We start from the raw sequence: 24,693 nt of genomic DNA on the forward strand, positions 1-24,693 counted from the left end.
CTTTTGCAGATGGGCAGTAAGGGACTCTACATTACCCATTCTGGTAGTGATCATCGAAGTGATGATCTCGTACCTTTCTTTCCTGGCGCTCTAGTGGTACCAGTCCATCAAGTCTTGATGCATTTCATAGGGATACATGTCCTCATAGTACTTTTAGAATTTTGCAGTCAAAGTTGCCAGCATGATGCAATGGACCTTCGTAGCATCACGCTCATAGGCCTCAAAGGCCACGATCTCTTCAGTAGAGGCAGTGTTGACATTGATTTCCTTTAGCTTCTCATCGAGGACATACTCTTTATCCTTGTAACGAATGACCATTTGGATGTTGCAGATCCAATCATTGAAATTGGACCCGTCAAAGATCACTCTCCCACACAAGTTCATGAGTGAGAACGAGCCGGAGGGATTCAAACCGGAAGCATTGTTGTTGACGTTTGACATTTGAAAAGGAAAAAAGAACAAAGTTTGATTAGAAATGAATCCCCAATTAAACACCCAAATGAGAAATTGGGGCTAGGATCCAACAACATTATTTACAAATTAGAAGAGGGATGTTGTAATCTAACGAGTAAATAATTTGAAGGTAAGTGAATGACGATTCACTAATTCCCCACCACGAAAAATGAAAAAGATATTAAGTTTTAAATGTATTGAAAACTCCTAGATCTTTTGAGATTCATTGAACTTTTCAATGGCATGTTTAAATGTCGATATGCCCCTCAAGTTCATGACTGGGATGCCGAGGATCACAAAGCGGGTGTGAATAACCATGCAAATATGCATGGTTCCCTCATTGTTACAGTAACCTATTCGATATGCCGGTTAACCACACACGCTCCATTGAACTATGACAAACAATGAGTCACCCTTTCCCACCTTTTCTTAGAACCCAATTAGTGTGCCGGTTAACCGCACACACTCCACAAACTTGTTAGCAAGGGTAAAAAGTGTAATTCCATGGAACTGCAACAGTTCACTTTTGCCTAAGGTAACGAAGATTGATAATTTTGTAAAAACATTTAGTTACCTTATATAGATTCATTATACTTTTAATGAGGAAAGGTTTGTCCTATCCTACCCATTCGGCTAATGAGGAAAGGTTTGCCTTATACTTTATAATATTATAAAGTATAAGGTTGAATTTTAAACTTGTAAAATTCTAGGGTGTGAAATTTAAATAGTTCAAATTAAACTTTTAATCAAAAATTTAAATTTCAAAACATAAGGGCAAGTTTTGAACTTTTCAAAACACATAGGATCAAATAGCAAATAATTTAAAATTAAACATTTAATTTAGTGATTATCTAAATTTGACCTAATCTATTTTATTTACAAGATAATTCAACAATTAATTTAAATAATCAAATATTATCATATATGGAATTTATTATTCAAACAATAGGAAACTATCTTTTAATTTGGTAAGGATAATCATAAAACAATAATAAAATTCGGATTTTATTAGTAAAAAACGATTTAGGTAATTATCCTTAAGCAAAACAACAAGAAATCCCGAAAATCCCTATGTCTGACGCTCTGACTCGTCGAGTCCCCTCATGAACTCGTCGAGTTCATCATACTCGTTGAGCACACATTGAGACTTGCTGAGTCCGCCAGGCAGAGAACCAAAAAACTCGATTTTCAAGAGAGGATTAACAAGCAAGGCATCAATACAAAATAAACCTAACAAAGCTCTGATACCGCTGATGGGTTTGAGCTAAAAGAACATCCTATGTGCTCATGCAAACCCTAATGCTTGGATCTCGGTTTCTCTATTGTACATGCAATTCATCCAAGTCTTGCAAAGTTGTAACACCCCGTTTATAAAATAAATAAATAAATGTATAGAAGCCCTAAAATGAACAATAATTGAGCGAGGCGTTAGTTTCGAGGAGTTAAAAGTCATAATTACAGAAGTCCGGGTGCGTTTGGTAATTAATGCACTTAAATTGAAAAGATTTGAAGGCTTAAGTTTTTATTGGTAATTTAGGGATCTATTATGAAAGAAATTTATGGGATTAGGGCTTAAATGTAAGTTTTGGATTCAGTTTTTAAGGATTTCGGAAGGCAGGGTTAAAAGTGTAAAATATGAACTTATTTTGAAAGAAAAGAAGGAAGGAGGGACCAGGATTGTAATTATGGGAAAGTTGTAATAAGGACCGGGTATATATATTCCGATGACTCATTTGTAAACCCTAACCCTAAAGAAGTGTTGGCCGCTACACCTCCACTCCTCGAGCCGCCATCACCAGTTTTCCTTCTTGCACTCCGACCCGATGGAGTTCTTCGACGCTGCCACCTACTGCCATTCCAACAGCCAAGCCGCCGGAGGTGTCGTGCACCCGAAAGAGCCATCGAAGTCCGATAAGGGAAGTTGTGGGCATCATCGTTACGTGAGCTGTGAACGAGTCGCCTTTTCTGCTCACGACTTCTTCTTCTTTTCTTGCTAGCATTTCACCAAGTCGTGTGGTCGTTGCATCGCTTAAGTGAGGCGAAGACCACCGCCGTTGCTGCTGCCGTAAGAGTCGGTGCTGTCGTCGATGGTGCTGCTGTTGCCGTCGTTATGCACCGCCTAGTGGTGGTTACGTCCCGACTCTGAGCAAGGACGAGTTTGGGGGAGTTGCTGCTTATCGGGGAAACGAAAGAAGTCGCCACCACCACCGTGAGGTGGTGGCTGCCATCCCAAAATGATTTTTGACGCCGCCTTAGTTGGGCCTAGATGGTTGTATGATACTAGGCCCTTAGAATGAGACATGTTGGACTGGACTGGACAATTGGGCCTTAAGGGAAGTCCATGTAGAGGTTTGGGCCCAATTTGGAAATTGGGCCATATGTTGGGCTTTGATCCCTAGTTGACTTTGGGCCTATGGATTGGGCCTTGGGCTTGGGTAAGCCAAGCTAGGGGTAATATAGTAATTATCCAAAGCATGTATTTTTAGTTATGTGTTAGAACCCAATTATTAATTGGATGTTATTTGGTGTTGACAGTTCGGGAATCTGTCAGCCAGCAGCTAGGGTGGAGTCTACGGGACTTCAGTAGTGTGGGATTGTGTCTACGGGACATCAGCAGTGTGAGGTGAGTTTCCTTCCAGTAGGAACGGGTCTACGGCCACAATGCCGGCTCGTTTAATTAGCAGTAGTTCCGGACTTCAGTCCGATGCAGTAGTTCAATATGCTTGGTGTCTTTGTGATACATACATGGTATGAGTTATGTGTTCCGGACTATGTTTCGATGCAGTATGCAGTATATGTGTTTATATTATATGCTATGATTATGTTATGCTATGTTCAGTTAGTTCCGGACCTTGGTCCGATGCAGTAGTTAGAGTGCTTGATGTCTTTGTGATTCAAGCATGTTTTGTGTTATGTGTTCCGGACTCTGTTCCGATGCAGTATGCAGTATATGTATTTATGCTAGTTGATATGTTTATGCTATGTTATGTTCAGTTAGTTCCAGACTTCGGTTGGATGCAGGGGACAAGGTCCCAATCACTTCCGGACTTCGGTCTGATGCTGTTAGTTCCGGACTTCGGTCCGATGCAGAGGGCAAGGCCCTGGTTAGTTCCGGACTCCGGTCCAATGTAGTTTCCGGACTTCGGTCCGATGCAGAGGGCAAGGCCCTGGTTAGTTCCGGACTCCGGTCCGATGCAGTTTCCGGACTTCGGTCCGATGCAGAGGGCAAGGCCCTGGTTAGTTTCCGGACTTTGGTCCGATGCAGTGGGCAAGGCCCAGTAGATGCTTTATATGTTATTGTATGGTATGTGGTAGTTTGGGGGAGCTCACTAAGCTTCGTGCTTATGGTTTTCAGTTTTGGTTTCAGGTAGTCAGTTTTCAAAAGAGGAGCTCGGAAAGATTGCAGTGCACACACCATTTGTTCAGCCTGGGATGTTTATACTCTGATATATTTGACAGTTGTTAAGATATTTTGAGATACATTCTTTATGATTCTTATATGACGATTGATGAATATGGTTTTATTACTAATTTTCAACGAAATTTTCAGACTGTATTTTTAGGATGTTACAAAACTCTAGATCTAGTGAACATAATTCAAAATTAACATAACAAAACAAATCCAGATGATTACCTCTTCTTGAAAGCTTGAATCTTCTAATGCTTAGAGCTTAGAGTCACAAATGTCACTCCTCTAATGGCTTACAAACACCACAAGCGAGAGGATGATCTTGGAGAGAGGTTGGAGGCTCTAGAATTCGGCTCTGGTACTCTTAGGAATAGGGTTAGCCGATTTTTGAAGCCTAAGGGGTACTTTTATACTTGTGCTGCTAGGGTTTCAGTCAAAACCCTAACTGGACAGCTTAGGCCTTAAGCAGTACAAAGAACCATCCAGAATAAGGCATTGGACGAAATTTAGATGGGCTCCCACTCTAATTTCGTCCACCCCTTAATTCCAAAGGATTCTCAGCCCAAATCAACTATCACACAATTAACAGTTCCAGTCCCCTATATTTAATTAATTTCTTTTAGCCACAAAATTAATTCTTAATTAATTCTTGTCTAATATTAATTTCAAAGGATTCTCAAAGACGATGTCGAACTCTGATCTCATCCTGTCCTTTAAATAAGGGATCGTATAATCCTCTGTTCTCGATATCGTGCAGACAATTACATGGAACATAGTCATACTTATTGTCCATCAGTTTGTTTCCTGATCTCTGATTCGTTTGACATAAAACTTAATTGAACACATCAATTCAGTCCTGACCAGGCCCGCCACATAAGTCAAACCAAATCATCGAGGGGCCCTGATATCGATTTTACCCTCTTAGGATAAAAGGAACTGATAAACTTCGACTTATATGCATTTACTATCCACTAATCAAATCATACACAAAAATGTGTTTTATAACATCAATGGATGAGATACGGATCATTGGTCAACCTGGTAGTTGCTTATAGTGTCATGGTAATACCCATGGATGACATACGGGTTATTGGTCAACATGGTAGTTGCTTATAGTGTCACGGTAAGACGTACCCATGGATGACATATGGGCTGCCATATTAATGAACATAACATTAAGTTTATTCAATTTGAAGAAACAAAAGTTACTTTAGTTTAGATGGAAGACGCGTCTTACTTCTTTCCCGAAGTCGCAGGTTTGAATCCTACTTCCGTCAATAATTTTATTTAAATTCGTCTTTTTCATTTAAACTGTCAAAGTTCCACATTGACCCATAAAAAGTTATAATGTTTGAATAATTTATCTTTACACAAATGCCCATAGGTAATGATAAAAATACCCTAACCATTTATGTATTAACCTTTGTATGTTTAAGGGCAATTATGTCAATTCATAGTCTAAACACTATGACCCATAAAAGGTTATAATGTTTGAATAATGTGTTTTGACACAAATACCATTAGTAATCACATATTTGGAACGATTTCAAGGGCACTTTGGTCTTTTGCAGTCAATATCGTTAAGGCGCCATCATACCTCTGACGTCACACCGGCGTTTCAGTTCTTCAACCATTCAGAACGTCTCAACTTTTCCGGTCGATTAAACTACGGACGAACACTAAAACCCCCAAATTGCTGAAGGGTAATCATTCTTAAAATTGATTTTCTCCGTTAATAGTGACTCCTATATATACTCCTCACAACCAGATCATCATAAAGTAAGTTTTTTCCATACCCTATTACAATGTCTTTCACAGTTACGCTTAATTTTTTTTGAGAAAAAAAAAATTGAAATTAACTACTCCAATGTGTATTTTGTAAGTAGAATGTCGAATACATGAAGTTGTCGTTTGTTAGATGATCTCCCATTAGAGATTTTGAGTCGCATTATTGTAGTATTAGGTCCGGAATCTGCAGAAGACATCGTCTCTGCAAGATTTTGGTAATTCTCAATAAACATCAACTAATGAATGTATATTTGATGAAATACAACTTTATTTATTAATTATTTACTATGTATTTAATTTTTTTAAGTTCAAAGCAGATATATGAAGTGGGGGGTGATCCTCAAGTGTTCAGAACAACAAGCTTTAACATGATTGAAGGAATGGGTCCCAAGGATCTGAAAGCTGATTTATTTGTACGCACTTCTGCATTGCATAATAACATTGAAGCCATGTTCAGACAAGGAATCATATGTGTAATTTTAGTATTTATATGTTGTCACACCCCAAAACCAAGAACGGTGGAAACGTTCTGGGGCGGAGGACGTCATGTACAGTATCACAACAATGAAAAGTAGTAAACAAGCAACAACATCATCCATGCATTAATAATAGAATTATTATACAAGTCTGTTCTGTCAAATTTTGATAAACATTAAAGCATAAATCAAAATGAAAGATGAGTCTTGAACAAGCTCCATCTTCCTTTCTCCTTGCATCAGTATTTGTCTATGATGACCTGAGGATACAAGTAATTTTGAAAGCGAGTATCAGCTTTAAAGCTGGTGAGATCATAAGTATTTAGTGTCTTAATTTGTATGTAAGAATTTGTAAGTATTGAAAATGTATATGAACTGTAAGTATGAAAATGTTTGTAAAACAACTGTAAACGTTTGAAAAACTCTAGAAATCCCTATGATTCCTACTATTATATAAGGGTGTCTTCTACCAAGACCTAACTGTTCTCAATGCAGTCTTCTACCAAGACTTAATTGTTCTAAATGTTCGTGTCATGTAAAAGTTTGTAATTTTCCCAAGTGTAACTATTATTAACAAAATATAGTTTTTACATTTATAGTTTATGTGAAAAGATCACTAAATATATGTATAGGGAAAATTAATGTAGTACTAAAACATAGCGCTATAAGAACTACTGTTGTACTAACTACCTTAAACGGGATTTATATTAAGGTATTATGTGATAAATTGCACCATACTATAGACTGGTAATAACGACAACGTATAGTCGAAAAATAAGGTATGACGTTTGGCACCCACAGACCTGTCGGTCCGGCTGTAGCTAGCAGCAAGGTGTAGGATAGTCAATCCAGTATAGATCTATACGCAAACTCACGCTCTCCCTTCAAGAGACTCTAGCTACAACTCGGGTCATGACATTTAAGGCATTCTCCCATACAGTGGATCACAATTGTTAACATATTTATGTGTAAGTAATGTACTGTTCTAGCTGTAATGTACGTGCTCTCTACCTAGCAAGTATAGTAATGTAATCGTTCTAGTATCGTTATATATGTTCTCTTTCTAGTATAATTGTATATGTTCTTCTAGTAGTAAGTATTGACTCATGAATGAACTGACTCATAGTATGATATCGCGTTCTAGTAATAGTTCTAGTATCTTCCTAAACTACCCATATGGTAGTTTACTAGTAATCTAACTGGTACGTATGGACATGGATGTATACCCTTGCTACCAAAAGGCATGGGATGAACTGGAAGGACCTATTATGACTATATATGTACACATGATATATAACTAATATTTAAACGACCTTCGGACGAGTTCCCGATATCCCACCAGACCACATCTCAAGCGCGAAAAGGAAATAGGGTGGATAGCCTTCCTAAGTCTTTTAAACATTTCTTATATAACTATACATATAGAGGCATGCAATTTATAATATAAAAGCATAAATAAGTTTGTATAACATTTGAACATAATTATTATCTTCAGAAAAGATCGACTTGATGTCAACCTATAAAACAGTTTGAAGGCATAGGTTTGATAAAACAGTTTAAGTATAAGGAAACATTTGTTTGAAACACAATTGTAAATGAGTTTGAAATGTGATATACAGAGTAAAATGTACAGTGTAATAAGGAGTTTAAAACATATAAAACGTTTATAAAAATCATTTGAAGGAAACTGTTTGGTAAAACGGCTAATATGTAGTAAATCATTTGAATGTTGCATATTAATCACATGTGATTGATATAATAACTAGCATAATTCTACTTATTAATCACATGTGATTGATATAATAACTAGCATATTTATACTTGTATCCCCCCATAAAACATTTAAAACAGTTTAAAATATTGATTAAGGGGTATGAACTCACCTGCAGTAAGTGACTGGAATTGAACGAACTGTTATCATAAGGAAGGATCGGGCAAGTGCTTGGTGTCAAGTGAAGACTTTAGACACACACAATGATCCTAATTACATATGAAGACATATGTATATAAATAATTAGTGATTAAAACACTAATTATACAAGTATAAACATTTTAACGCGAGGAAAACACTTTTGGTCAAGTGCTAGGAGGCTAATGGGTTGCAACAAAGGAGTGCAAGGCCTCTAATGGGAGTTTAAGGTCTAATGACCATATGTTTTGGAGTTTACGGCCCAGGGGAGTAAACTCCTGGCCGTAAACTCTCCTTAGGGTCACTAAATGAAGCTTAGAATTACTACAACTCTAGTCATTAATTTTTTCAAGGCTAAATCAAGTGTTTGGGCTTCCTATTAACTCCTTTAAGGAGTTTACGGCCCTGGGGCCATATTCCCTTGGAGTTTACGGCCGTAAACTCCCTTGGGAGGGTGTTTGTGGTGTTTTCAAGTCTCTAACATTTCAAGGTTATGATCTATGTTGGGTTCTAGCCATAAGGAAGGAGTTAGGGTGTCATTTGACCCCCTTATAGGGGTTTACGGCCCAAGAACTTGTCTTTTCCGTAAACTCCTTAACACTTGTGATTCCTTATCTTTTCTAGGCTTTAAACACTTTAGGGTACATGTCTAAATTCAAGTATAAGCCTTAGGTGCCTTAAAAGCACCATTTAAGCATGTTATTTGGAGTTTACGGCCTAAGATACTCTTGGGCCGTGAACTCCCAAACTTGGGTGATTCTTGTTTGATTTCATGTCTCTAATACACTCCTATACATGTCCAAGGCAGTAGTATATCACGGGGGACAATCTAGGCTTGGTTTCGGGAGTTTACCGCCCAAGAACACCTTGGGGAGTAAACTCCTAAATCGAATGATTTAGCTATGTAATCTATGTTATGAACACATTTAAAGCTTTCTAACACTACTAGAAAGAGTTACTCACAATTTGGGATAAAAATCCGAAGATCCGTGAGAGAGAATATTGACTTTTCTCTAAATGGAATTCAACTAATGAACCAATTTGGTTCAGAATTCTATTTATAGTCCTGAGATATTTTTGGCAGAAAATATTTTTATTCCTGAAACAAATTCTAATGTCCTAGAGTATTGGAATAACAGTGTTGCACAAAACCCCAGTGCATCCACTCTCCTAATATCTCCTTAAGTGTAAAATCCTGAAAACTGCCAAACCTATACTCGAAATCTGAGTTTTCACTGTAACTATTCTACTTCTGTTGGATTCAAATGGTTTGTTCATAATGGAAATTTTAGGTTGTCGCATATGTAATCTCTACCATTTATTAATATTTAGGGTCACTTATTTTATTGACATTGTTATTCTGTCAACAGAATGAGTGCTTTTATTATGGCATTTTATAATTTGGATTGACTTTGTTAGACAAGCAGCATATGAAGATCATCTTGAGACAATTTATTTCTTAGGAATGATCTACATTTCAAGAGGGCCTCCTCAATGTGATGAAGGTATGTATGGTATATATGTTAATTAAATTTTATATATAGTTAATTAATCCATGTTTGTAGTTTGGGGTTAGTATATAGTTGTGTTGTAATGTATAATATTTACTGTTGTGTTGCAATGGATACATTGGATTAATTAATGGTTATTTTCATGTGTAGGTTTACAATTACTTGATGCCTATTTTGGTTGGGCAGTTCCAGATGATGGGGGAGTACACGGGTGTTGTTGATAGTGCAAAAGAGTTGTTACAGGTTGTTGATGTTGTTTGTAGACTTACAACGAATAACATCACATTCTAATGTGAAGACCCACGTCATTCTATTAAAGGGGCATTTGTGATAGAACATGAAGAGGATGAGGATTGACAAAGATATTGCATGGTTTTTTGTTGGTATGTAGAGTATGGTAGGTTTTGTCTGTTTTTTAAAAATATAAATGGTTGATAATAGATTGGACTTTCAATATTAGTATTTATTTTGTATTGTATATGAAGTTGTATATAATTTTATTTTGGTTTTATTTTTACATCATTCTGTTAAAAGGGCATTTTAGTCATTTTGCTTGCAATGTTGTTGGTATGTAGAGTATGGTAGGTTTTGTATGTTTCTTAAAAATATAAATTGGAATTTCAATATTGGTGTTAATTTTGTATTGTGTATGAAGTTGTATATAATTTTATTTTGGTTTTATGTTTACATCATTCTGTTAAAAGGACATTTTAATCATTTTTGTTTGCTATGTTGTTTGAGTAGGTTTAAATCTTTTTTTTGCAATGAATTATAGTTAATGGAATTAAAAATAAGTTTGTAATCAAGTTGTTATTAAGGAAAATAATCTATATAGAATATATAATTTAATTATCTCTATATCTATATGTATTATGAAAGTTATTTAAATTTATAATTACCCGTATACTACATGAGTTTTAACCTAGTATTGAATAATATCGAACCAATAATTTGACCTAGTATCCATCACACACATCAAAATCAAGGGTTGTCGAAGGTTCCCTGATCGATACACACTTTCATTGAATATGTGTTCTGGAAGTGTCGAACTCAATTAAACCATTATACCAATATTGTAAGCAATTATCCAATTATTAATGTGATTCAACCATTCAAATTAGAAAACTTTGAGTATTGGTTAACCATTTGATCGTTAGCTTTGTGAAACGAATTGTTGTTAAGGTACCTTTGCAATATTTATGTTCTACATATATATATTTACTTAAAATGTCATCTACTAATTCAAAGCAACATTAATGAACATATAATATTGTGTTATTTAAATTTATACTTTACAGATTTAACACCATAAACAATCCAAATAGAAAGTGGATGTATGAAAGAAAAGATAATCGTAGTTGTGTATCGCATGTTTTCATACAAGGAGTGAAAAAATTTATAGATTTTGCTACCATTGAACATAGGTTCATGGACGAAGATAAAATCAAATGCTCATGCATCAAATGACCTAACATACCATATAGAGACGTTGATACTGTGAAACATCATTTGTACAAGTTAGGTTTTGTTGAGGAATATTGGTTTTGGGATAAACATGGTGAAACATCCATTGATGAAGACAATACGTTTTTAGGGGTGGATGATGCAAACACAAATTTGAATGAAGGTGCACGTTCTTATAGAGAAATGGTCATAGATGCAATACCTCCTGATTTAAATACTAATAATCCTGAGGAGGAGTAAATGCACTGTATAAAAAATCTTTGGTATGCTAGATGCAGCCGATAAAGAATTATGGCATGGATGTAAAAAGTCACACAATTGTATCTTGTAGCTAGACTATTCAATATAAAATCAGAGTATCGCATACCTGAGCAAAGTTATGATGCTATCTGCCAGTTGATAAATGATGTGTTACCGAAGGAGAATAATATGGTAGGTACTTTATATGAGAGCAAAAAGTTAATACAAGCACTAGGTTTGCCAATGGAGATGAATGACTGCTGCAGGTTTGGATGTATGATATATTGGAGGCAAGACAAAGATCTTTATCAGTGAAAATTCTGCAATGCAGATAGGTACAAAAGGTTAAAAAAAATTTGGCCAGATGTTCTCGCGTATCCTTTAAGAAAATGCATTAATTTCCTTTGACTCCATGGTTGAAGAGACTATATGCCTCACAAGTCATAGCCACTTCCATACGAAGGCACTCCAAGAATCATGGACATGATGCTGGAGTAATGTGTCATCCATCCGATTCAAAATCTTGAAAGCACTTTGACAAAATTCATCCTTCATTTGCAGCAGAAATACGTAATGTCAGATTAGGCCTAGGTACAAATGGGTTTGCACCACATGGAGCATTTGGAAAACAATATTCATCCTGGCCTATTATTTTAACATGTTATAATTTGTCACCTTCTATGTGCATGAAAGAGCCTTACATGTACTGCACTTGTACAAGGACCGTCAAACCCTAAACACAAAATAGATGTATTTTTGCAACCATTTGTTGCAGAGTTGGAGAAGTTATGGGAAGAAGGCATAGTAACATATGATATATCTTTCAAACGAAATTTCCATCTAAGAGCAGTTTTGTTGTGGACAATAAGCGATTTTCCAGCATTTGCAATGTTTTTCGGATGGTCTACAACAGGTAAGCTAGCATGTCCACATTGTGGGAAACATACACAAATATTCAGACAAAAGAATGGTAATAAGATGTCATGGCTTGACTGCTATAGAAGATTTCTACAGGTAAATCACCCATATACAAAGGATAAACATAAGTTCAAGAAGAATCGTGAAGTGACAGAAGGTCCTCCTCCAAGTAAGAATGGTGAAAAAACTTTAAGGGAGATTGAACAATTAGGTTTGGTAAAAGTGACTGAACTAAATGCTGATGATGTAAACAAAAGATGTGGTGATCATATTTAGAAAAATAAAAGCATATTTTGGGATTTACCATATTGGTAAACAAACCTCGATAGACATAATTTTGATGTTATGCATATTGTGAAAAATGTATTTGAGAACTTTTTTACACTGTAATGGATGTCAAAGGGAAGACGAAGAACAATGTAGCAGCGAGAAGAGATTTGAAGCTCTATTGTAGGAAGAGAAAAGGTTTCAAAGATAATGACGGAGCGTACTATGCTCTGGACAAGAATCAAAAGAAAGCCAAATGTGAATGGGTGGAGATATTGTGTTTCCCTGATGGTTATGATGCTAATTTGGGGAGGTGTGTTGATTTAACAGGGTGTAGACTGTTCGGAATGAAAATCCACGATTGTCATGCTTTTATGCAAAGATTGATGCCAATTGCATTTCGTGAGATGTTGCCAAAACATGTATGGGAAGCATTAATAGAGTTAACAACAACATCAATCACAACAAAAGACATGGAAAGGATTGAAACCGATATCCCAATAATTCTATGTAAATTAGAGACCATCTTTGTCCATGGTATTTTTAACTGCATGGAACATTTAAAAGTACATTTGCTATACGAAACGAAGATAGCCGGTCTCGTCCAATATCGGTGGATGTATCCATTTGAAAGGTTTGTATGTTACATCATAATGTATGTTGCTATTTTTGTAAGCTAATTTAAATATTCTTCACTATAGATAACTAAATTAGTTGAAAAAAGATGTGAAAAATAAAGCTCGAGTGGAAGGGTCCGTTGTTAACACGTACTTGGTTCGTGAATCATCAATATTTTGCTCTCATTATTTCGAGACGGTTATCCCCACACATAATAGAAAGTTGCCTCGAAATGATGATGGATGAGGAGATGAGCAACTGGATTCTAACAAAAAATTTTAGATATATTTTCATATCATGGGCGTCACTATGGAAGATTTAGGAATAGAATGATGACTGATGAGGAAGTGCATGCTGCCCAAACTTACATACTCCTTAACGAAGATAAGATCAAACATCACATCAGGTAAGTAACATATTCTTCACTTTTAATTATAATAATCATTTGTTGTGTAATTACTCTAAATAACATTTACATGCATGATTCTTTTATTACATCATAGTAACTTTAAAAATCTTATTCAAATGGTGATACAAAATATTTGAAGAAGATATGAATGAACTTATTGGGGATATGGATGAACAAGAGCTTGTAGCTGAAGTTGAGAAGAACTTTGCAATATGGCTCCAAAAGTATGTGGGTGTTATTTTTGTATTTTGTAATTTTATTATCTTTTGTTATGGTTATAATTAACTCTAATTAAGTGTTTTACCATTTTTTGTATTGGCATGTAAGATCCGGATAAACAACAAGTATATATCTGACCTTTCCAAAATGTCATTCAAAAAAGTGAAATTGTATAGTGTATACTTTGTCAGTGGTTACAAGTTTCACACAGAAGCTCATGGTCTGAACAAATCAACAACTAATAGTGGATTGTGTTTAGAAGCCAAGGAGGTGATTATTATGGTAAGGTAGATGAATTTTTAGAAGTGGAATACCCTGGTTACCCAATTAAAACCACATTTTTGTTTAAATGTCATTGGTATGATCCAACACCTAACATAGGAGTTAAGCTTCACAAACAATATAACTTGGTCAAGATAAACGTCAAAAGAAAATACAACAAGTTTTAGACGTTTGTTTTAGCCATGCAAGCCACTCAGATGTGTTGCATTCCTTACCCAAGTTCGAAAACAAACAACTCGGACTGGTGAAACCTCATGTTTAGACTGATGAAAATCATCCTTAGAACGATGTTGCTTTCCAAGAAGATGAAGTTGAATCAAATGAAATCATTATACCAAGTACAACCTATATAGAAAATTATTATGATCACGACATGTCAAGCAGCGGTTCAGATAATGAAAATAACATTGATGAAGAAGGTGAAATTCAGGAGGACGACAATGATGGTATTCCTAACAGCAAGGGTAGTTATGGTTATAGTACATCGAGCAATGAAGAATAAGAGGAGGAAGAAGAAGAGGAGGAATAAGATAATAACTAGATGTTTTTGTTTCTTTACAAAAGGATGGTTACATTGTATAATTTTTAGTTTTTGCATGCGAATTGGTAAATGCGATGTTATCTATTAGTGACCTTCATGAGAATTAATTAAATAAAATGAAATTTTATTATTATTTGGTACATTGAAAGCATTTACTAAAAGGGGATATGTGTTTTTGAAATATTTGTATGTACAATATTTTCATTAAATATCCAATTAAGTAATTGTTTATGTTATAATCCAGTTCTTTTACATTGAAATGCTAAAAAATTATTCAAGATAACATAAACATATATAATAGCAAATGTTTGCTCTTTCCTAGTATTAAATACATATAAAATACAATAAAACAAACAAAATATATTACCATTTCAAAAACATATCATTCAAACTATATCTTACAAATTCCATTGATCATAATAATAATTCATCGATAGAGTAAGAAAATTAATTAAGCATACAACATCCCAACAAAGAAACAAACCATACATACCATCATGAACTTGAAGTTTTATTGTTGGTGCAAATTCCCATAGCTGAATATCTATGAAATTGAACTACCCCTTATCAACGTTGCTATGGAATACAATTTCGTAACAAATTTCGTCACAAATTAGCTAGGCTTTTTGTTCCATAGGAAAATAAGCAAAGGAGATCAAATTCCATAGCAGAATTCCCTAGCAAATACCTACGAATGGTACTTCCATATCAAATCAACTATGGAATTGGTTTCCGTCACAAAGTTCGTTGCATAGTAACCACGATAATTAATTCCATAGCAGCAATACAACGAAAAGTGACTGCGTAACAAATATCGTTGGAAAATTGCTATGAATTTTTGTTCCATAGAAATATCGGTAGCATAATACCAAAGGATATGGAGTCGGTAGCATTTTCCGTAGCAAGTCTCATTCTCGCTACCAGAAATAAAATCCGTAGACAATGTGGTAGCAACATTGCTATGGAATGACATTCCCTAGCACGATCCATTGCAGATTAACAACGAAAATATATTCCATAGCAACCTTCCCTAGCAAAATCGCATTTTTCTTGTAGTGTAGAAAAAAATTACAAAAATAATAACTTCTCAAATTACCTTATTCTCCAAATACTTCAACTTGAGTCTTCAATATTTGGAACTTTTTGAAATTTTCTTCGTTACATTTCCTAAACTTCATAGCTTTGTAGACTTTTATTCACTCAAACTTTGAAACTTATTTTTCTAGTTTTTTCTATATATTTTTTTCTTTGTTTTCTTATCAACTCACTTTTTTCACTCAAAACCAAAAACCTAAAAGAAAAAATATATGCTTAAGTAAAGGAACTTAATTTTAACCCTTATTGGTTGGAGTTATTAGTCTAAGGTACAATGACTACACAAGCTCTCCTGGATACATTTCTAGTACACGATGTTAACATATTATGTCTCTCAAGGTAATCAAGGTTATGTTTTTTTCTCATGATTTCACTAGGAAAGGGAAGCCACAAATACACTAGAACATATATTGGCTCAGTTAAGTATCAAAGATAACATCAAATCGTCCCACACAGCACTAGCAACCTATATCTAATCACAACAATATTACAATTTTTTTAACTAGATTTCAAAATTAGACCATTATTTCAAGTCTTTATATTCTAAATCTTTTTTTATCCTATCCATTTTTTATTTCTTTAGTATGCTTGTATTTAGGGGTGGCAAATTGTGCTATCGTTTCGTGTTTCTGTCTGACACGACACGACACGACAAAGTTTTTGGTAACACGAACACGACACGACACGATGTCGTGTTTCTCTTAACTAACACGAAAACGAACGAAGTAAAACACGACAAACACGACACGATACGACAAATATAACATATACTAAAAACTAGTTTATTTAATGAATAATTTATCAAATAACACGATAAACACGACAAACACGAAAACACGATAAAGAACTGCTAAATCGTGTTAATTTCGTGTCGAATTTCGAACACGAACACGACACGACACGGCATCGTGTTTTTTATAGCTAACACGAACACGACACAAACACGAATTCAAATTTTAGTTTCGTCCCAATTTCGTTTCGTGCCGTGTATTTTTATCGTGTCGTGTCATAAATTGCCACCCCTACTTGTATTCCTATATTTGACCCCTACCCCACACTTAATTAATGCAAGGTCCCCATTGCATTCATAAACAACTAAAACACATAAAAGCTAGAGAGGGAGAAAATGGAACATAATCCCCGTGGCGAGGTCGAAAGCAAAAGTTGTATGGTTGAAATCTCATATAGTGGCTAGAAAACAGTACTTCAAGACTCTCTCCTCATGAATGTGCCACATAAATATAACACGAAGAACCATCTTCGAAAAGTGTGCTAAAATTAAGCCACGGCATGGGAAGCATATACCACATTGTGGAAGTAAGTCTGAGAGAAGTTAATCGTGATAAAAACAAATGCCACGATGTGGAGGTGATGGCCATGCCGTGGATACTAGGCTTCACAGAACTTATTTTGAGCAAAATTGTAATGCATCTCTCTACTTCTTACTTAGGACCTTTCCAAACCTTTACTTTTTCTGTAAAATTATTTTAAGCACCTCCCATCATATGATAGACACCTACATTTATTCAAAGATATGGCTCTAGTTTGTAATATTCTAACATCCTCTGGCTCATTCCAATTAAGCTTCTTTGTTGCTTTCATTTCAGTTAATACTACAATAATGAGATCAAGAATTAGAGAAAAAAATCATCATGCAGATAAACAATATATATATATATATATATATATATATATATATATATATATATATATATATATATATATATATATATATATATATAAAAGAAAACAAAAAACTAAAAATAAAAAAAGAAGGAAATGAAAATCTATAAAAAAAATCGGGTTGCCTCCCGATAAGCGCTTCTTTTTTAGGAGTCTTGAGTTCAACTCATTCACACTCTACATTGTTGCGTTGGGAGTGGATTCTCCCTTTTCTATTTTTTTTTTCTTTTCACTTTCTGTTATACGCCCTAACTCGCCTTATGTACACCTTTTTTGTGTTTTCCTTCTTCTTTTTGTTGGCGCTTTCCTCATGTTTGCATTTCAACTCTGTTCGTCTTTCAGCAAGTTGTGTCTTCCCTTCTTTTTATCATTCCCTTTCTTCCATGTCCATCATGTCAAGGATTGGCTGATTTATATTTTTGTTCATTATTCTTTTCACTCATCTCCTCATCATCACTCCAATCAAATTTTTCTTCTTCACTTGCCTCTTCCACTTGAGCCTTTGGTGTTGCAAAAGCGAAAACTTAAAAAACCATGCGGATTAAGGCTCTTGTATTGGTAAGCTTGACTACTTCACCTGTAGGATTCTCCCATGCCTTGATCTCTTCCTCTATCGGTTTTTTTTTATTTCCTCTAACTCGTTGAGACTTTCCTCTACTCCATTTTTTCCACTAGACCTTCCAATTTATTCACTCATAGCACATCATCTACAGGTTTTTCATGATTTACTCTTTGGTTCATTCCAAAAGTTATTTCTTCATCTTCTAGTCGAAGTGTAAGCATGGAGTCATGAATGTCAACAAGGGCTAGCGCGATACTCAAGAATGGTCTTCCCAATATTATGGGAAGGTTTTCGACTTCCTTCATATCTAAGACTACAAAGTCTACGGGAAAATGAATTTTTAAACTTCAACAGTAGCGTGGATGAGTTATTGAGTGATCCGTTATTCGAATTTTCATTCTTGTGTTTTGTCGCCTTGGTAATGTGAACTTCTTGTAAACGGAATAGGGAATGAGATTTATGCTAGCCCCCGAATTGGATAAAACATTTATTATAGGAGAATTTTCGAATTTGCAAGGCAAAGTTAACCTCCCCGGATCTCCCATTTTTGTTGGCAACCTCTCAATTATCATTGAGGAGCATAGTTCATTAATCACAATGGTGGATGATTTTTCCAACTCCTTTCAGTTCTCCATTACTTCCTTAGTGAATTTAGGAATTTTTCCCATGGTCTTGAGAAAGGGAGTGTTAATACAAAGAGATAGCATTTATTCCATGAACTTTTTATGCTCTACGTCCAATAGATTCTTCATGGCTCAAGATGGATAGGGAAAAGGGGGCTGATACGGCTTCAAAAAGGATGGATTTTTCGGGATCTGCTCAGGCCACAACATAACATTACCTTCACCACAATGTGGGCACTAGCCAGACAATTTTTCTGCCTCATTAATCCTCTCCTCCGACTATGGATCAGGCTTCTTGTCGACTGTGTTATTGATCACTATAGGCTTATAATTAACCTCTATTTCAGTGTATATTTCCATAACGTGAGATTGTGTTTTTGGTTCGGGATTTTTAAGTGGTAAGCACTCATTTACGAGTTTGGTCAATTGACCTGATTGAGTTTCAATATTTTTATCATGACTTGTTGGTTTCTTATCGTAGCTTTAGTTGGGTCACGCCTATTCTCATAAGCGGCTGCAAAGCGTGCAATCATCGACTCAAAATCGGATTTATTCTCGGACTGTGGTTATTCATTTTGATAAAAGCCTCGACCGGTTTGCCTAAACTTCTCTTGCTTGGCTTTCTTGTATTTTTTATAAGTTAACCATTCCTTCTTAGGCTTACTCCATGGTTTTAAAACCTTCAAGAAAACTCCTAACGAGAAGGGCATTGGGAACAAACCAGAACCCACAATCGATTTAGAAGACAACATAAAAAGCAAGGATGATGAGATGACAGATGTCACTATGATGACGATGGAAGAGTACAAGAATAATATTCATAATGAGAACGGGCTGGGTCTTGTACCATTCAAAATTCCGGCAACTACTAATTTCGAACTAAAGGGGCATTTTCTCGCTATGCATAAAGATATCCCATTATAGGGGATGGACCATGAAGATGCCTACAAGCATATTGATGAAGTTTTGGACATTGAGAATTACTTTAATGGTCCTAATGTTTCACACAGTTCTATGTTGTTCAGGATGCTACTAGTAGCTTTTAAAGGAGTAGAAAAAGATTGGCTAAAGTCACTTGCAGCTGGAGCTATTTGGACATGGGCCAACCATCGATAAGAATTCATTCAGCAGTTTAGTCCACCTTCCAAAGTTTCAAGTTTGAAGAAAAACATTGCTAATTTTAAACAAGAATATTGCGCATCCTTATATGAGGCTTGGGAGAGATATAAGGGATTGCTCAGAAATTTCCCTCAACATGACTTAAACATGCAACAAGAGGTTTCTATATTTTATGATGGGTTGAATATAACAACAAGGTAACTCCTTCGTTCTCAAGGGCCAATGACAAAGAAGAATCCCTTTACAATAAAGAAATTAATATAAAAATTTGTCATGCATTCACGAGAGTATCCCAACCCTCGAGAGGATATGACAAGAAAGAAGACGAATGTCAATGGAGCTTCTGAGGACCTGACTGTTATGACGGAAAAGCTCGAGAGTATGGACCGAATAATGAAAACGATTGATCAATCAATTCAAGCAATACAATTGGGATGTGATAATTGCAATGGGCGCATTTAACTAAGGATTGTAGATTGGAAGAGAATGGGAATCGGAAAGCTCAAGTCTATTACTCGAGTGGAGACAAATATTATGAAGACTGGAGTAAGCCTATGAAGACTCGAGTGGAGACAAATATTATGAAGACTGGAGAAAGCTCAAGTCTTCATAATATTTGTCTCCACTCGAGTAATAGACTTGAGCTTTCCGATTCCCATTCTCTTCCAATCTACAGTCCTTAGTTAAATGCGCCCATTGCAATTATCACATCCCAATTGTATTGCTTGAATTGATTGATCAATCGTTTTCATTATTCGGTCCATACTCTCGAGCTTTTCCGTCATAACAGTCAGGTCCTCAGAAGCTCCATTGACATTCGTCTTCTTTCTTGTCATATCCTCTCGAGGGTTGGGATACTCTCGTGAATGCATGACAAATTTTTATATTAATTTCTTTATTGTAAAGGGATTCTTCTTTGTCCTTGGCCCTTGAGAACCAAGGAGTTACCTTGTTGTTATATTCAACCCATCATAAAATATAGAAACCTCTTGTTGCATGTTTAAGTCATGTTGAGGGAAATTTCTGAGCAATCCCTTATATCTCTCCCAAGCCTCATATAAGGATGCGCAATATTCTTGTTTAAAATTAGCAATATTTTTCTTCAAACTTGAAACTTTGGAAGGTGGACTAAACTGCTGAATGAATTCTTATCGATGGTTGGCCCATGTCCAAATAGCTCCAGCTGCAAGTGACTTTAGCCAATCTTTTTCTACTCCTTTAAAAGCTACTAGTAGCATCCTGAACAACATAGAACTGTGTGAAACATTAGGACCATTAAAGTAATTCTCAATGTCCAAAACTTCATCAATATGCTTGTAGGCATCTTCATGGTCCATCCCCTATAATGGGATATCTTTATGCATAGCGAGAAAATGCCCCTTTAGTTCGAAATTAGTAGTTGCCGGAATTTTGAATGGTACAAGACCCAGCCCGTTCTCATTATGAATATTATTCTTGTACTCTTCCATCGTCATCATAGTGACATCTGTCATCTCATCATCCTTGCTTTTTATGTTGTCTTCTAAATCGATTGTGGGTTCTGGTTTGTTCCCAATGCCCTTCTCGTTAGGAGTTTTCTTGAAGGTTTTAAAACCATGGAGTAAGCCTAAGAAGGAATGGTTAACTTAGGAGTTTTCTTGTATTTTTTATAAGTTAACCATTCCAAGAAGGATAAAAAGGTTTTAAAACCATCGTCATCATAGTACTTGATTTGTCGACCTTTTTATCCTTCTTCTTGTGGAAAACGGATTCAGGATCTTCAAGTGATGGTATGATAGGAAGTTATGATCCTCTGGTCATAAATTGCTAAACAAAACAGAAAATAAAAACAAGCTAACAAAAAATAAAAACTGAACAAACAGTGACCACAATGTCGACGATTGGGCCCACGACATGGCATTATGATAAATAGAAAAATTCAAGCATTGTAAAGAAAAATAACTTTTTGCAGTTTTTACACCTCAGAAAAGGATCGAATGACTGAAAGTAATTAAACTAAAAATCAAATAATCTGTTCTCCGACAACGACACCAAAAACTTGATGTGCAATTTATATACTACAAGTTTTATATTTATAAACCTAACCAACTTAACTAATTAGTTCCACTTAGTCAGTGTACCTAGTCAAAATTATAGAATAATTTAGGTAAGTCGTGTGTCCAGCAAAGGAAACGAAATTTCAATTTATAAAATAACAACTAATAATTAAACTAAGAAACAAACTTTAAAGGGGGGCTTTTACTGATTTTGAAAGATCAGAAGAATTTAAACCAAAAGACTACCAATTAAAACTAATAAGCTAAGCGATAAAACGGTATGAATTTAATATTAAATAGTACCTTCGTTAGATCTGAATCCCCTTTTTCCCTATGGTTGATTTCTTATTAAATTACTATTGATTGTTACCAAATTAAGATGTAACTTATTATTATAATCAAATTGCTAGTTTTTACCAATTTATGAGTTATTGTGTAATGATCAAACACAAGTAAACACGAAATTGATATAAAGATTAACTTGGCTATGCACGATAAATCTAAGAGTTGTTTTCCTGTGATTAAGTCAACCAACCAAGCATAAGTTGTGGATCAATTATGCTCTCTAAAACACTTAAAGTTACTAATTTTAATTACCTAATCTACAATTTTTCCAACCCTCGCTTTAGAAATTTAATGATCATAAACCACTAGGTAATCAAGTTTATGAAATAGAATGATCGTCTATTACACAAAACTTATATCAAGGCTATTAAAAACTAGAACTAAAACATGTAAGTATTTGATTTTTCAACACTAGAAAAACAAACAATAAATACTCATAAGATATAACTCAACTAATAGTTGAAAGGGTTCATCATCACCAACAAAAATAAAATGGTTTTAGCCAATAATCATAGCTGAAAAACACCTACAATCAAAACAAATAATACTATACATAATTAAAGCTAGCAAACCAAAAGATTTAATGTTGTTTTCTTCTAGATCACTTCTACAATTAAGCTCCAATCCAATTATGATCCTCAAACAGTTTTCCAGAGGATAATTGTATAACATCTTGTTTTGAGGAACTTTCACTTTTGACCATTATATTGAGATTTATTACATTTTGTTTGTTATAATGTAAGCTTTTTGGTTAAGAGGGGCTAATATTGTCATTTTTGGAATTATGGGGTGGAGACACGTACATTGGGCATACGTTTGCGTACGCAAGGCATACGAGTTAAAGACCCAAACCCTAATATTTAGGTTTTGAGCCCTATTTATTCATCATTAACTCTCAGACCCGGTTCCTTTCATCAACCTCCATCATCTCAAAACGTTTTTGCAAACCCTAATCTAGCTTGTGAGCATTTCTAATATTGAGTGTGCGTGTGTGTTTTGTGCCTTTGAAGAAGAAGGAAGATAGTATAGACCATATTGGAGGAGCGAAGCACTTTAGGTCCAGAACCACACCATCATTTGGCATGAATCGGTGGTATAAAGTTCTGAACTTGGTGAAGTTATACTTAGATCTTGTCTTGGGCTTGATTTTATGTTCTTTTGGCTCCCTAAGCTTGGTATTATAAGTAGGGGTTACTCTAATCCTTTTAAGTTGTACTTTTAGAGGTTTTGGAGCCTCTTGAATCATACGAATGTAATCTTGGACATTAGTTTCTTCCCATGTATGGTCTTAATGGATTAAAAGATTAGGATCTTTGGTGCTGGGCACCTAATTTTGACCAACTTTGAACTAGGGGTATTTTGGGTATTTTGAATTGTGTTTAAGAATTGGTCATTTGGATGAATAAGTGATGTTTAGAGCTGAGATTCAAAGTTGAGACCTCATCATCTATTGTTCAGACTGTAAGGTGAGTCTTCCTCACTACACTTCTAGGTCGATTGCACCAAGGCCGACCCATTGGATTGATATTGTCCGGTATTTAGTGTTGCGTCTTTTGGGCTTTTTACTTAGTCTATTATGTGTATCCAGGTTGGGCTTGTCCACCCATGATATATTAATTAGGGTTTTACTATTTAAGATGCATGCATGCATTGTGTATTTGTTAATCGTGTCATTGTAAACCCTACATAGCCTCTACAATATTTGTTCTTTATCGAGCTCTTCTAAGGCTGTGACTTTTCATCATTCGACACATTCCTGGATCATACATTGTGTTTGATTGATTTTTCTATTTGAATCTATTCGATCTTTAGAGTTTTAATATCAACAATTAGTATCAGAGTAGGAGACTGTGTAATCTATATGCATCTCTTCTGTTCAAAGAGTTTTTAGGGTTTCCGTTCTTATTGAATCTGATTTAGCCGTCATCATTGTTATTGACGCTGATCTTTGATCTTTATATTACCCAAAAACTATTTTAGTTTACACATCTGATGCATATAGGTTTTAATTGATCTTTAAACATGTTAGATGATTATCAAGTTAACTCTATAAATCTTTCAAGCAGCATTGGATCAACAACCAGAATTCCTATTCTTTTCCCCAGTGGTAATGAAGTGTGGGCGTTGCAATTTGAAGATTATGTCCTAGGGCTTGAATATAATGGCTATCGGATATGGAAATCCATTACTGTCCAGACGTTTGCTCATATAAGAACAAGAAGAGAAATTAAAACTTAAGCCGACCACAACATGCTTCTTCTTGATGTAAAAGACGTACCACAAGATGAGAAGGATAAGTTGATAAGCAACATTAAAGCGATGAGGATCATACGGTTTGCTTTGCCACCAGACACTTTTCTTTTGGTGAGTTCATGCGACACCACAAAAGCCATTTGGGATAGGCTCAAGGAACTATACTCAAGTGATGCTGATCTTGAGCATTTCACTCAACCTCTAATGCTTTTAGAGTTTGGAGCCTTTGTTCTGTAACGCCCCAACTCTCAGGTGCAAATTTTATAGCTTTAATTTTTATAAATTGCAAGGTCTACTCGACAAGTTGGATGCCCTGACTCGACGAGTAGAAGCAGTTTGGGCCATGTGTTTAAGTGACTGCTCCTCCTTCTATTATGATTTTATGATTTGATATTGGGATAGTATGATATTTATTAAGGGTGTTACAAGTTGGTATCAGAGCCTTGGTTTGAGTGAATTGGAGAAACATTCAT

General features: G+C 35.3%; 2 non-coding genes across 2 annotated transcripts; one reads left to right on the plus strand and one right to left on the minus strand.

Annotated features, from left to right (window-relative positions):
* Positions 1 to 19,622: 19,622 nt before the first annotated feature.
* Positions 19,623 to 19,729, minus strand: LOC111887713 (small nucleolar RNA R71). The gene has a single exon (XR_002848869.1). It is a non-coding gene; the product is annotated as a small nucleolar RNA R71 (small nucleolar RNA).
* Positions 19,730 to 20,588: 859 nt separating this feature from the next.
* LOC111887712 (small nucleolar RNA R71) lies at positions 20,589 to 20,695 on the plus strand. The gene has a single exon (XR_002848868.1). It is a non-coding gene; the product is annotated as a small nucleolar RNA R71 (small nucleolar RNA).
* The last annotated feature ends 3,998 nt before the right edge of the window (positions 20,696 to 24,693 follow it).

This window comes from Lactuca sativa, chromosome 7 (genome assembly GCF_002870075.4).
Source record: "Lactuca sativa cultivar Salinas chromosome 7, Lsat_Salinas_v11, whole genome shotgun sequence".
Taxonomy (NCBI): Eukaryota; Viridiplantae; Streptophyta; class Magnoliopsida; order Asterales; family Asteraceae; genus Lactuca; species Lactuca sativa.